Source organism: Tursiops truncatus, chromosome 9, assembly GCF_011762595.2.
Source record: "Tursiops truncatus isolate mTurTru1 chromosome 9, mTurTru1.mat.Y, whole genome shotgun sequence".
In the NCBI taxonomy this organism is placed as follows: Eukaryota; Metazoa; Chordata; class Mammalia; order Artiodactyla; family Delphinidae; genus Tursiops; species Tursiops truncatus.
Genome location: NC_047042.1, coordinates 64,656,679 through 64,669,491, shown reverse-complemented (window position 1 = coordinate 64,669,491; position 12,813 = coordinate 64,656,679). Strand labels below are relative to the sequence as shown.

Here is a 12,813-nt window from a genome sequence, read left to right as displayed (position 1 = left end):
ATTCTTTGTTGCCATTGCAACAAGCCAGCTCCAATGGGATTCTTCACCCCACCCTCCTGGGGGAAAGGCTGCACCCAAACTCAGCGGGATGATGGGGTTCAGGGGACAAGCCCAGCCTTGTAAGTTTGTCCTTTCCCCAATAAAGTCAGTTCCTTAAACTATGTCACATGACATGAAGGAACTCATCACAGAACCCAGATGGGGCTCCCTTTGCAAAGTGGCGGTGATAGCAGTCCATACTTGAACTTCACTGGGCCGTGGTAAGGTTGAATGGGGAAATACAGTGCTTCCTGATCTTCCGTCTTTGTTGCTACCTTCACCCACCACCTGTCCTGTTATTTACTCAGCATTTTAAAAAAATCAGTCACTTTTTCAATATAAATTTTTGTTTAAAGAAGCAAGTAGATTTGAAAAATCAAAAATAAATTTAAAAAACACATGTCCATGTTGGGAAGGCCTGTGGCTCCCAGAGTTCAAGGGCAGAAAGAGGGACATCTAGCATTGAGTTTCCCGGCCCCTGGGAACAGTAGCTAGCAGGAAGGTAATGGGGATAGGGGAGGGGCTGCCAGCCCCATCGGGAGAATCTGGCAGAAAGAAAGGGGCTTCCTCTGGGAGGAAGAAGCTGGGCTAGGGATAGGAGTGGGCAGTGATGGAAACTGGTAGCTGGCAGATCTAAGATTGACAGAGGGGATCTGGGGCGAAGGCTAGAGGAGAAATGAGGGGACTGCAGAGGGAGCCCTGGGGAATGGGAGGCAAGTGCAGCCTGGGGAGCAGGCTCGGGGCTCCGCTAGAGAGGCTGGAGGAGACAATGGGCAAGGGCAGGGTTAAGGCAACGCTGTGAGAACTGAGGGTGGGGCAGTGAAAGACCCCTGCCGATGGGTGAGGCAAGAGGTGGAAGCTGTGGGTGGAAGGGGCTGGAGAACAAGCCTTGGCTGCTTGAGCTGGAAGCTCTAGAACATGTTGGAAGGGGCAGAAGCAGATGAGGGGTGTCATCTTCTACCCAGCAATGATCACCCCTCAGAGACTAGTGCTTCAGGCGTGGACGCCAGTCAATATTCAGCTGGGGAGGCCAACACAGCAAACATGGACCCCAAAAGCACCTGCTATACCCGTGCTGCACATTCCAATCTTTGGGACCTCATCAAAGGTCTTGGGCCTTAGGCCTCGTGCTCAGAGAGGACTCAATAAGTATTAGTTGTTTTTTTTTTTTTTGCGGTACGCGGGCCTCTCACTGTTGTGGCCTCTCCTGTTGCGGAGCACAGGCTCTGGACGCGCAGGCTCAGCGGCCATGGCTCACGGGCCCAGCCGCTCCGTGGCATGTGGGATCTTCCCGGACCGGGGCACGAACCCGTGTCCCCTGCATCGGCAGGCGGACTCTCAACCACTGCGCCACCAGTGAAGCCCAGTATTAGCTTTTATTCAGCCCTCACATAAGCCTTTTGTCCCTGCCTCTGTTGTTGCATTTCTTCGCCTGTAGCTGAGCCATTTGCTTTAAGTCTGGCTTCCCAGTCTGACGGTGAGGACAAGCTGCATGGGAAACAAATTTGTACTCCCAGCCCTGAGCTGAGCTTCTGCTGCACATAGTAGGGACTTGTCAAACTGACACGCTTTTTTTTAAACTAAATAACTCTCAGGAGTTACATTTAACCTTTGAAGAGAAGAAAAGCACACACAGTAATCTTTTGCCAACCTGAATACCTCCATGGTGGGCAAAAACCATGAGTGACAAGATTATGCTTCATCTAAAATAAAGGGTAGAAGAAAAGCAAATGTTAACATGATATTCAATATCAATATGTATTTTAAAGTAAAGAAAAATTCGTAAGGCATCTACTTCTAAAATAAACAAAACTCATCTGCTTATGAAACAAGCAAATCCCAGCCCTGAGCCTCCATGGCCACACAGCCTGCAGAGGAGGGCACTCTGATGGTCTTAGAGGCTGCACCACGGATCTCTTTACAGTTTGCAAGCAGGACTTTACTGGCTTGAAACAGAATGTCTTTTTCACCTGCAGCCTTCCTCATTTTATTTTTGCAAGTTTAGCAAAACCTTGGTGTCAACACCTGTTTGGGGTTGTTTTGTTTTCAGAAAGTCAAAAGTGCCGAAGAGCATGTCTTCTTGGAGGGGCCCATCCATACAGTGAGAGGTCGCCCCTCTCTGTGCACCCATCTACTCACCCACTTAGTGGGAGAGTGGGGAGTAAGGGACTAACTGCAAGTATATAGATATGAAAAAGGGAGAATTTTAACACTTGCCAAAGTGCATGTGTTTGCAGCCTCACCTACCCAGCCTCACCCCAATCCCTTTGCCACAAACCAAATTCAGTCTTGAACTTCTTAAATTGTCTACCCACCCTCCATCCCCCACACCCCCCAAAAAACAACTTCATCTTGCTGGTTCCCTTGTTTAGCCTTTGGTTAAACCATCTGAAGAATGGGAGAGAATCTGACAGACCAGGAGAAACTAGAAAAAAAGGGGCAAAATTCAGGCAGCCTGTGGAATTCATACTCAGACCATCTACAGGATAAAGTCTCAGGAAGTCTAAGTGGGTGGGGTGAAGAGAAGGGAAAGTTGGGCAGCGAAGGGGTGAGGGAAGAGTTTCTAAGGCAAATGGAGGAGGAGGCCTTGGAGCAGAATCAGAGTGAGGGGAGGGGATGGCAGAGGAGAGGGGGTTTCTACATGATGCGGGACATCACATCGTGTCCATGACAACTGTGAGTCCAGCTCAGGGCTCCTTCTCATGACTCTTGGACTGTTTCTCCTACACATCGCTGCTCTGGGATGAATCATATGAGATTCACATGTGAATCACGTGAGCAAAGAAAACAACCTTATTCATATTCCACACGATAATGCGACTCTCTCCTGTTGCTCTGCAGTGAAAAATCAGGAGAGGCGAGCTCCAGATTCATGAGAATGATCCTTCATGCCTTCATTAATTCTACAGTTATTTTTGAGCACCAGTCGCTGTAATAGACACAGAGGATAAAAAGACTAAACGTTAATGCAAGCCTAGACCGTGTTCAGGTTCTGACCCCTCAATGGCTGGTTCTATAACCTCAGTGAGTCCCTTCCCCATTCTGAGCCTCAGTTTCCCTGAAATAAAGGGCTTAAACAGGATAATCAACGTCCATCCAAGCTCTATGATTCTGAAATCCTAAATCAGAGTGTCTTAGACTAGCAGTCCTCAGACTCACTCCATGTTTAAGTTTTTGGTTTTTTTAATGTGGTTTATTGCCGATGTTTAATAATCAAGAGATTTTACATAAAAATCCAATTTCCTATTTCTCTTAGAAAATCAACAGTTCTGGTAAACAGCCATGCTCCTGCCTGGCAACAATGGGTTGGCACTGAGTAGTGGCCTCCCCTTCAGGTGGATCATGGGCTGTGTGTTTGGCCGAGGTTCCCACTCTGTTCCATTCACACGTGGACTTAGCTACCTGGCCCCTGTGGCCATTTGAGAGTTCAACCCCGTCCCAAGTCTAATGGTCAGCTATTCAAGGGAAAGTGAACTAGGATTTTGATGCACAACAGGTCAGAGGGTGCGAAAGTGAGGAATAGCTCTTGAGAGTTGACCGGGCCCTGGGCGTCCAGCAGAGGGACAGAAGCTGCCGCTGGGAAGTGTTCTAACAAGAGTAGACACGGGGGAGAAATCCATCCTGCTCTTAAGCCTGACTGAGAGGATTTTGATTCCTCAACAAGCACAAGAACTGTCGAAGGAGCTTGTCCTGGGCACAGAGACACCATTCTTCAGGCCTTACTCCAAGCCAGAAGGAACAGGTTGATGTCCTTCCAGTCTCCAGGCAGCTAATCGTGTTTCTCTCAGAAATGCTGCAAAGGACCGTTGGTCAGGGCACAGCCCTCTACGGCATCTGTTAGCAGGATGGGCAGATTCAGCTGGAGAGTTGTTTGAAGTGGCTACTGTTATTATTACTTTTATAGACTTTAGCTAATACTAAGTACTGCTTAATTAGTTCAGATTGCTTTAACCAAGTACCACAGTGGGTAATTTATAAATGGAAATTTATTTCCCACAGGTCTGGAGGCTCAGGGTACCTGCATGGGCAGGTTCTGATGAGAGCCTTCTTCCAGGTTGCAAACTGCTGACTTCTTGTTGCATCCCCTGGCGGCATGGCAGAAGGAGAGTGAGCCAGCTCTCTGGCTTCTTCTTAGAACGGCATTTTTTCTTATAACGGCACATATTCATGATCTAATCACCTCTCAAAAGCCCCATCTCCAAATACCATCACAATGGGGATTAGATTTCAATGTATGAATTTTGGAGAGAAACAAATATTCAGTCCATAGAAAGTACGTTCTCTAAGCCAGACATTATGCTAAGTACTTTACATACTCGATCCCCATTTAAACCCCACAGCAAAGTTAGGTAACTTGCCCAAGGTCCATTAGCTTGGTAGAGTTTAAACTCATGTCCGTCTCCTACCAGATACACCAGAGCTTGTCTGTCCCTGCTCCCCACCATGCCATACTGTCCCCCTTTTGGATTCTAGCTGCTAAAACCACTATCTTGCTGTCTAGGACAGCCACTACCTGCCCTGGAGGCAGGTGAATGTCAGAATTAGATACCTTGATCCAGCATTCTGTGTCAGCCTTCTTTATCAAAAGTGGTCCTCTCAGAAAGGGATAGAGGCAAGGAAAAAGTAAAAGAAGGATGAAGAGAAAAACTGCAAATGAGTATTAATCCAGGCTTAGCTGAATTCAATTATACATACAAGGGCTTATTATTTTTATACACCCTCCCACCCCATAAGATCTCTGTATTAGAAGAAAAAATGTTTTGTACCTTAAACTAACTGAGCAACTGCTACTGTATTCTTGCCTCTATTCAGTCATAATCTGAATTAAATCATGAAGAAACATAAGACAAACCCAAATTGAAGACATTCTATATAATAATTGGCCATGGGCTTCCCTGGTGGCGCAGTGGTTGAGAGTCCGCCTGCCGATGCAGGGGACACGGGTTCGTGCCCTGGTCCGGGAAGATCCCACATGCCGCGGAGCGGCTGGGCCCGTGAGCCATGGCCGCTGAGCCTGCACGTCCGGAGCCTGTGCTCTGCAATGGGAGAGGTCACAACAGTGAGAGGCCCGCGTACCACAAAAATAATAATAATAATAATTGGCCAGTACCCTTCAAAAGTGTCAAGGTCATGAGAGACAAAGAAGGACTAAGGAATCAGCCCAGATTAAACGAGGCTAAACAGACATGAAACTACACACATGTGATCCTGAATTGGATCCTGGCCCTGGTCATTAATGGGGCAATAGTGAAATATGAATGAGGTCTTTAGTGTAGACAACGTATTGTACCAACATGAATTTCCTGATTTTGATCATTGCACTATGATTATGAAAGATTCACATTTAAGGAATCTGGATGAAAGGGTATGTGCAAATCCTTTGCTCTATTTTTGCAACTTTTTGTAAATTATTTTGAGTTTTGGAAATTATTTCAACTTTTTGGAAATCATTTCAAAATGAAAATGTTAAGACAATATTTTCTAAAAGCACGGAGCATTAGAAGAAGCAAAGAAGTCACCTTTGCCAAACAGAAATAGGCCCTCAGTAATTATTTAATGAACCCAACCACTGGGTAGAATATTTGGTCTCAACCCAAGAGGTTGACAGGAGATAACAGAAATTACTTATAACAAAACAACTAGGACATTTCCGTTTGGGAGCCATGATCCAGTGTGGTTACAACAACAAAGAAAGACTTTAATACCGATATTTGAGATGCTTGATCTAAAAGGAAAATGCTTACAGGGCTACAGGCATCAAAACTTGTTCTCTCTCTCAAAGACCAGAAGTATCTCCAAGGTACAAGGTTTAATTATAATAGAAACTTTTGAAAGAGAAACATTTCAGTGTGACACATTTTATACAGAGGGACACATTTTCCTCCTTTTATTAGAGGACATCATTCCAATTTTTAATACTTTCTGGAATTCCAAAGAATCATTAAAGCATGGAGACATTCTGATTCCAATGGGACTATTTCTTAGGACTTATTTATGCAGCCCTTCCTGGCTTCTGCTTGTTTCATGCAACTCATCCAAGTAGGAGCAAGGCATCTGACAATGATTATAATATGAAGAGTGCGTGCTTTCTATTCTTCTGTTAGATCAAGATTTTCATCCTGTACCTCTTGAATCAGCACACCTGCAGAGGGCAAATTCAGAAGCAAATATCTTACACTTTTGTATGTAATTGTCAATGGCAAGGGCTCCTGAAGTCCTAAGGGGTCTCCTTTCAATCGATCCCTTTTGTTTAGGACTTGAGATAAAGGACATCATAGGGAAAGCTCACTGCTACTTGTGTGGATAGCTTAAAGGAACTTGCCGGGGTTTTGTCAGTTTCAAAGCATCTTGGGAGGTGCCTTTTACCTCCGGTCTTCTCTTTTACTTCCCTTCCTCTCATTTTCCATTTGATTTTGCCACACCACTCCCTCTCTTTCCTCTCCAATATTGCAATAGCTCCTAGAAACAGAAAGGTGAACAAGACAAAGTCCCTGCCTTCAAGGAGATCATAAGTAAACAGAAAAGAGAGACAAAGAAGGAAAAAATTATGGTTCTTGTAAAATAAATAGAGGTAGGTTGAGGTCTCTGGAGATGAGAGACACAACTCTGCCTGGAGAAGGAGTGGAAAACTTCAGAGAAGATACATTTGAGCAGAGAGCCTTGCAGAAAAAAATAGCAATCCAAAAACCATGGGGGGATGGTGACTCAGTGCATTGATGTTCCAAGGGCAAAATATCTTTAGGGAAGAGCGAGAGAGAAGTTCAGCATGGCTGAAGGCTACTTGTGAAATTATGTCAAGTTTTGAGACCAGGAGGTAGATTAGAGCCGCTTTGGGAAGGCTGTTATATTCTTTTAAAAATATATGTTTGGGGGAATCATTTATCTAGTTTGTCACAGAAATTCAGAACCACGCATGTGAATTTGAAAGCATTTTTGGTAGTAGAAACACCATCAGAAATTGTCACCACGAACAGTTATTAAGTACCTACTATTTTGAGCTGAAGGTCAGTGTATTAGTCTGAATATTTCTGCTTATTGCAAGAAAGATTTTTAGAGAAAACAAGGAAGTTAAATTTCTCATGGCTGATTTTTTAACTGGATTATACAAATCGCACTCTTCAAAATGCTTCCTAAATTTATAAGCAAAATCTGCATTATTTAAAATCTAATTAGAGTTAAATGGCATTATTAGATTGATTTTAGGTCAATGTGTGACACCACATTTTTCATGAACTATTTATACTCTCTATAATGCATTTGGTTCCTGGTTCCGGGTATAATGGAGTAAGCAGACTTCACCCTGTCTGTCCCACTGAATGCAGCTATAAAACCTGGACAGAAGTTATGGAAAAGGTATTGGAGGACGCTGGAAAGAAAATAGTAGCCGACTGAAGAAGCAAACCAGAATGAGGAGTACAGCCAAACCAGCAGTTGACATTTTGTTGTCCTCTGATATCTCCCAACCTAGACTCAATGCTGCCCCAAACCCGGAAGTGGACAGTGGCATGGAGAGATGGCATCAGAAGAAACCCTCTAGTTCTCACTCTAGAAGTGGGAAAGGGGTCTCTTTGCAGTGACAGGGCAGCAGTGAGGAGGTGTCTAGAATTCTGGGTGGGGGGACAGTCCCTCCAGTTAGAAGAGCTGTGCTCCCAGGAGGGTGGAGCAGATACCCTATTGCTTATTTTCTCACTCTGTCCTCTCATCTCTAGTTAATTTGTGAGACGTGCACAGGAGAGTGGGGGAAAGAAAGTTGGGGCTTAAGGACCAAACAGGGGAGCCCAAGGAACTAGAAAGGACCGAGGAGCTCCTAGAGACGGAGGAGCTTGGGAAAGCAACCCCAGAAAGTTGTGTGTGAACTCCTGGGCTTTCTCTTGAGCTGCACATGCACAGATCTGATCCTTAATTGCATACCAAAGACTCTGAGACCTCAACTTGGACATAGACCACTGCCCAGGTCCCAGAATGGCCACTCAGTGGCACAGACATGAGACAAATCAGAATAACACTACAGAGGGTTTGAGAGTGGAACTGACATCGAAACCATAACCTCCCAGAAGACTAGTTAGAACTTGCCACCTGAACCTAACTGGGTGGATTGCCTAATAAGACAAAAGTATAAGGCTCAGAGTCTTATAATATCCAAGATGCCCAGGATAGAATCCAAAATTACTCAGCATATAAGGAACCAGAAAAATCTCAACTCACATGGGAAAAGAAAACTAACAGATGTCAGATGTTGGAACTATCTGACAAAAAATTTTATAGCAGTGGTTGCAAAATGCACCTCGAAGTCCTTTTTACAGGTTCTCATATAAGAACTAGATCTTGTAATTCACATAGTCTCATTTAAGAACTGAAATAATCTGTTTCAGTCATTACTAATGTGTAGTAATTGGTACCTGAAATGGGTTACTAGCTGAGATGCTGATTGCTAGCTGTTAGACCTTGAGCAAGCCTCTTTCCCTCTCTGGGCCTCATCTGTAAAGTGGGCTACCTGATCACATACTCTCAAAGGTCCCATCTAGCACTGATGCTCCAAGGCTTTGCACTCGACGTCTACGGAGTGCCAAGAGGCAGAGTTATAAGGCCAGTGACGCTGAAGCCTGAGGGCCCCTCACTTGCCTGGTAACCATATGGATTTGTAAAATTTACCAACTTGAGATATTTAACCACAATTGATTAAGACTTGTGTCTCTTTGCACTCTGGCTTCTCTTTGTGTCAGGTCTCATTTTTGTGTTTTGTGTTCTTTTCCTTAAAGAGGGTCCTCCAAATTATATAATCTTCAGAACGCAAAACCTGGATCTGCCCCTGTCCTATTCAGAGAGTTATAACAAAGATGGCATTAAACTAGAGATTTGTTTCTGAGTCGTGTCTAGAAAGCATCCAATATTTTATTGGGAATTAGTTGCCAAGTTCTTCTCTTAGGACTGCAAGAGAAGAAGCACCTACTTTTCTTTCAGTGCTCAGCTTAATACCGCTTCTTCAGGGCTTCTCAGAATCCCTAACACTTGATGTTCATTACTTATGAATAACTCTAAGCCTCACAAAAACAGGGACCATATCTTTTCTATTGACTGATGTGTCCCCAGCATCTATTACAATGCCTGACACATAGTAAGTACTCCATAAATGTTGCTGAATGAATGAATTAAGTTAAGAAGACCTATTATACTTATACTTAAATATACCCCATGAAGAAGTTGAGACTGAGCTCTTACTCTGGGCCAGGCACAAAACCAAAAACTTCCAGGCTTATTTAGAAGACCGTTAAGAGTATCTTACCAGTTGATTCAAATGTCCAGAATATGAAGCACTTGCTGCTGTGGTCAACACTGATCCAGCAGTGGGAATGTATGCTGAAATTTACTCATGAAAGACAACCAGTGTTGAGATTACGGGAAACGCTTCTTTACTTGCAATGCACTATGCCTTATGTAAAAGGGACTGAATGAGCCAGAGTTCAGACTTTTGTGGCCAATAAGGACCCTATTCTTTTCTTAATTGGGGACAGGTAGATTCTCCATTGTACCACCTTGACAAATAAATTAAGTGTCCCTATTTCAGAGTCAAAACTTTTCCATTTCTCTGAACTATTATTGTAGAGACCAGGTATGGACCTCTTCAGGGTAGCACCAGCTCTTCAAATGCTCACCTTGTTTTGCCTCATCCCACAGGCTAGAAGCTATCTTTCTCTCCTGCTTACATCTTCCTGTTCCAACTACTTTATTAAGTATTTGCTGTAATAGTAGCAGCAGCCGCAACAAAATCGGCAGCCGAGAGGAAGTCTATGCACAGGAGGAGAGAGAAAAGAGCGCTTGGGAGGGAGAGAGACAGTAAATGATGGGGCTGGCAAAGGGATAGCAGAACAACAGGAAAGGGGGACTAAGAAGAGAAAGTGACATGGGAATTACATAAACTCATTACATAATCTCATAAAACTGACATTTCCAAAAGGAAATGGAAATCGTGGAAGGTGCCACAACTCTGGAGCAATGAAAATTCTGGGCTCCTGTTATAAACACCCACCAGAAAAAATAAACATTTGGGTAAGGAAGAGCGGGCACTTCCTCTCTCCTTGGGTGGACGTTTGTGATTGCTACTTTCAGGTCCACCGCAAGCCGTTGCCACTGGCCTGCCATCTTTGCCCTGAGCATCAGAGGGATGTAGGGATGTGGGTCCAGAGAGGGGCTGCCCATGTGGCATGCCATGACAGGTTTTCATTTCCATCTTCCTCAAGCTCTGTGGGTGCTCCACACCTCACATTCCCAGTTGTACTCTGGGTAATGAGGAAAATGATTGGCCTGACCTGGTCCTTTAATTTTTTTTCCCACTCATGGCTTGAGCTTTCATTAGTTTTCAGTTCTCATTAAGAGAAAAATCAAAGAGTGAGAATTAAACACCTCCTGATTTATTAGTTTACTGAAAATGGGAAGATGAGAGTCCTGGGACTGGCACTGGATGAAGGGCCCGGACGATGAGACGAGTGAGCCGCCGTAGGATCCCCATGGCTGTCCTCCTTCTCTTCCCTCTTGGGAGCAAGAGGGAGCCATCTCACACCCAGAAATCCTTTGAGTCTCTATGTTTATGACTCGGTGTTGTGAAATCTGGCACCGTCTCTGAGCCGAGATAATAGACTCAAATCACATTGAGTTTTCTGGGTTTGGTTGCCTTAAACCTTTCACCAGCACTCGGTTATAGGTCTAACCCCACAGATGCTAATCCTCAGGTATAGAGGCTGTGTCCAACTCATCTGCTAATTCCCTACTATGTGCAAGGCACATGGCAAGTGCTCAACAAATGAATGGAGAGGGTGAATGAATGCATGCATGCTGAGATAAAATGACTGCCCTTAAATTGTATGTCTGTGTGCATGTTTAATACTACCCCGCCTCACTACAAAAAGGAAACAAAGACAGTATGATGATTCCTAAGCAAAAATTAACCATAGCATTACCATAGGGTCCAACAATTTCAGTTACCTAAAAAGTAGGGACTCAAACAGATACTTGCACACCAATGTTCATAGCAGCATATTCACGATAGAAAAATGTAGAAACAACCCAAATGCCCATCAGCAGATGAATGGATAAACAAAATGTGGTACGTACATACAATGGAATATTATTCAGTCTTTAAAAGGAAGGAAATTCTGACACATGCTGGAAATGGATGCACTTTAAAAACATTATGCTAGGACTTCCCTGGTGACGCAGTGGTTGAGAGTGCACCTGCCGGTGCAGGCGATGCGGGTTCGTGCCCCGGTCCGGGAGGATCCCACATGCCGCGGAGCAGCTGGGCCCGTGAGCCATGGCCGCTGAGCCTGCGCGTCCGCAGCCTGTGCTCCGCAACGGGAGAGGCCACAACAGTGAGAGGCCTGCGTACCGCAGACAAACAAACGAACAAAAAAACATTATGCTAAATGAAAGAAACCAGACTCAAAAAGGCGAATATGGTATGATTCCACCTATATGAGGTACCCAGAATAGTTACATTTATACCAACAGAAAGTAGAATGGTGCTATCAGAGGCTGTGGGAGGGGTATTCTCTAATGGATACAGGGCTTCAGTTTGGGATGACGGAAAAATTCTGGAGATGGGTAGTGGTGATGTTTGCACAACAATATGAATGTATTGATACTTAACGCCACTGAATCGCACACTCAAAATGGGTTAAAATGGTTACGTTTATGTGTTGTATATTTTACCACAATAAGAGAGGAAATAAAGCGATATTCATCTATCGTACTAACATTCCTGAATCAGCCAAGAGAACATCAGTGCTGCCCATACAGCTTGCATCTAGCTGTACGTGGAAAAGGAGGCAGTCCCTGCATGGTCACACGGTTTTGAGGGGCCATGGGCCAGTACGCTCCTCATGGGTGTGCACTGCCCTTTTTCCCATGTGGATCTGCAGGAATCTGGCCTTCCCCACAAGCTTCCAAAGCTGGAAGTTACAGGAAAATCTTCATTGCCCCTTGAATTGTACCACCCATCTGAGGATTACTCACTAATTGCTGCAGACTATCTTCCAAGGGACAAAGAAACACTAAACCTATGTGGGTTCACCCTTTCTAGACACCCGGTCTAGATAAGCACTGTCACACAAGGAACCAGAGCTCAGCCTCACAGAAAGGACTGAGTTTGAATTGCAGCTCTCTGAATGATTAGTTGTGTGGCTGTGGGCAAGTCACTTTAAGTGAGCTTCAGTTTCCTCATCTATAAAATGGGAATACTACTATGCCTACCTCGTACAGTGGTTGTTAAGGTCTAAATGAACTAATAATATAAGTGCTTAACAGAGTGTCTATAATAAAATGAGTATTCAATAAATATAATTTTCATATAGGAGATGCATGACAGGTGGTAACAAGGGTGGGGGAAGGATGGTTATGCATGTCACTACAGGAGCTGAAATATTTCAAGTCTACAATCTAAACCTTGCACAGGCCAGCCAGTCAGGAGGAGCCTCAGGAGTGAGCAGGAATCCTGGCAGGCAATAAAATGGGAATTTCTAGGGAGATGGGCGGTTCTCAAATAATCCTTTTTATGGTACCTCTCATCCCTCAACTCATTCCTTAATCTTTGGGTAGTTTCTGTCTTTGCTGATAGATTTATACCTTTTTCTCACATCTACTAGAAAGTGTACCCATTCATGCTTAGGAAATATCTTGAAACCTGTGAAACTAAAAATTTTAGGATTATGTTAATTATAATGCCAAGCAAACAGAAGACCCATTAAGGAGAGTTGCAGGATGAAGTCATTCCCATCAGCA

At 44.2% G+C, this 12,813-nt stretch overlaps 1 protein-coding gene across 5 annotated transcripts in view; it reads left to right on the top strand.

Moving 5' to 3' along the window:
* The window catches only part of AOAH (acyloxyacyl hydrolase), a 170,637-nt gene that overhangs the window by 120,491 nt on the left and 37,333 nt on the right, over positions 1-12,813 (top strand). The window lies entirely within an intron of this gene.